Raw genomic sequence first — 2,426 nt, 5'->3', positions numbered from 1 at the left:
ATCTCAGATGGTAGAAATTAATTAATGAGTAAGAAAACAGAACAAGGAAGGGAAAGAGAGGGGGAAATGTCTAAATTTTAACATGCTAGTGATTATCTTTGGGGATTCAAAATATTATGTACAGCATCAAATTTCAAGGAGCCAATATTTGAAACTCTTTCTGGTGATTTCTCTCAGAGGTTAAAAGTACATAAAACTTATGTATCTATCCCTAGAGTAGCATTTCACAGCAAGCAGGGTTTTGAGGCTTGTTTTGTGTGTATGTTATTGTGTTTGAATTTTTTATCTCTTTCCCCAATTTAAGATTTTCTTAATAGGACCAACACTAATGCTTGGGCTCCTGACACACCATCTTTCACTGTGCAAAACTGATGAAGTGCTCCAGTTCCCATGATGTTTCTGACCAGGGTCAATTTGACAAAGATGAAGATGCCAAGATGTCTTGGCTCCCCCTCAACTGCTGATCCACCTGCCTTCTTCATGCTGTCCTTTGTTCAACCTTGTTGGGAAGCTCTGCCTTCTCCCAATCTGTTTTTAATCTACACTCGATTGTTTCCATTACATAGTCATGACAAATAAAGTGGATGGTATTTCAATTGAAACTTCTGAGAAAGGAAGACATCAAAATCCAAAGGAATAATATCAGAAGACATTCATGAAGTAAGGATAACTTTTCAACTACATTGCTGGTATTCTTTTTATTCTTTTCTTAATAATATTTCAATATTACATTGATAATGTTGGCTCAACATTATACCATAATTGCGATATAGATGCAGATGATAGCAAAAGTGAGAGGTTCATCTTAGCATCTCTGGTCCTTAATTCTCTGTGGCTTCCTTTTACCATCAATACCCATCCCTAGAAGAGAGTATTTAGAGGTCTCAGCTGGAATTTCACCTGTCAATGCCAATATGTGGATCAACAATCAGAGCTCACTAGATGACTTTATCTTACTGGGGTTCTCTGATCGCCCCTGGCTGGAGACATCATTCTTTGTCATCTTTCTGGTGGCTTACATCTTTGCCCTACTTGGAAATATCTCCATTATCCTGGTTTCCCACCTGGATCCCCAGCTTGACAGTCCCATGTACTTTTTGTCTCTAATCTATCCCTTCTGGATCTCTGCTATACCAGCAGCACTGTCCCACAGATGCTAGTCAACCTTCAGGGACCAGAAAAGACCATTAGCTGTGGTGGTTGTGTTGCCCAACTCTACATTTTCTTGGCCTTGGGTTCTACTGAATGTATACTTCTAGCCATCATGGCCTTTGACCGTTATGCTGCTATTTGCAAGCCCCTTCACTACCCAGTCATCATGAACCAGAGACACTGTATCCACGTGGCCACTGGGACCTGGATTAGTGGCTTTGCTAACTCCCTTGTGCAGTCCACTTTCACAGTGTTGACCCCACGATGTGGACAGAGGGTGATAGACCATTTCTTCTGTGAAGTTCCTGCTCTTTTGAAATTAGCTTGTACTGATACTCATGTGAATGAGGCAGAGCTCAATGTGCTAGGGCTTTGCTACTTCTGGTGCCCCTCACCCTCATCCTGGGCACTTATGTGTTCATTGCTCGGGCAGTCATGAGAATCCGCTCTGCTGAAAGTCGCTGGAAAGCCTTTAATACCTGTGCTTCCCATTTGCTGGTGGTGTCCCTCTTCTACTTGACAGCCATCAGTATGTATGTCCAGCCTCCCTCTAGCTATTCCCATGACAGGGGGAAGATCATGGCTCTCTTCTATGGAATCGTCACACCTACACTCAATCCATTTATCTACACACTGAGGAACAAGGATGTGAAAGCTGCCCTTAGAAGGGCACTGACTAAGGAATTTTGGGTCAGGACAAGGTGAGCTCTGAAGAGAAGGCCCAAGAAATAAGGATAGATATGTTTGCCTTTCAGAGAAGCTGTCAGACATGAGAGAAAAGTGTATCAAGTGTTATAAAGTTCTCAAGTGGAGCATGACCAAGAAAGAAACAATCAGCTCTTAGTGATCTCCAGACAGCACTTAGTCTTTTTTTTTTCCTTACCCATTTTTGAGACTGTTTTACAATATTGCATCTTATCTTAAAGTTTACATTTTCTAAACTTTGTAAATATCTTTTCTCTAGCTAGTAAACCAGTTTCCCCTCCTGAAACCAAGTTAACAAGTAGATATGGTTAGGGAAAAAAGCCTTTTGGGGGAAACCATTTATTATCTTTGAATATAGTTTCTTTGTCACCAAATAGAGATCTTACCACTTGCCTTAATTCAAAGATGTATGGGGAATTCCCCTTGTGGCTCAGCAGTAATGAACCTGACTAGTATCTGTGGGGATGCGGTTCGATCGTTATCAATGAGTTGAGGATCTGGCGTTGCCCTGAGCTGCGGCATAAGTTGCAGATGCTGCTCGGATCCCTCGTTGCTGTGGCTGTGGTATA

The 2,426-nt window shown here is 41.7% G+C and overlaps 1 pseudogene; it reads left to right on the top strand.

Annotated features, from left to right (window-relative positions):
* The first annotated feature begins 914 nt into the window (after positions 1-914).
* LOC110258053 lies at positions 915-2,216 on the top strand (annotated as a pseudogene).
* The last annotated feature ends 210 nt before the right edge of the window (positions 2,217-2,426 follow it).

Source organism: Sus scrofa, unplaced genomic scaffold (genome assembly GCF_000003025.6).
Source record: "Sus scrofa isolate TJ Tabasco breed Duroc unplaced genomic scaffold, Sscrofa11.1 Contig1193, whole genome shotgun sequence".
Classification (NCBI taxonomy): Eukaryota; Metazoa; Chordata; class Mammalia; order Artiodactyla; family Suidae; genus Sus; species Sus scrofa.
This window is presented reverse-complemented; position numbering and strand designations above follow the sequence as displayed.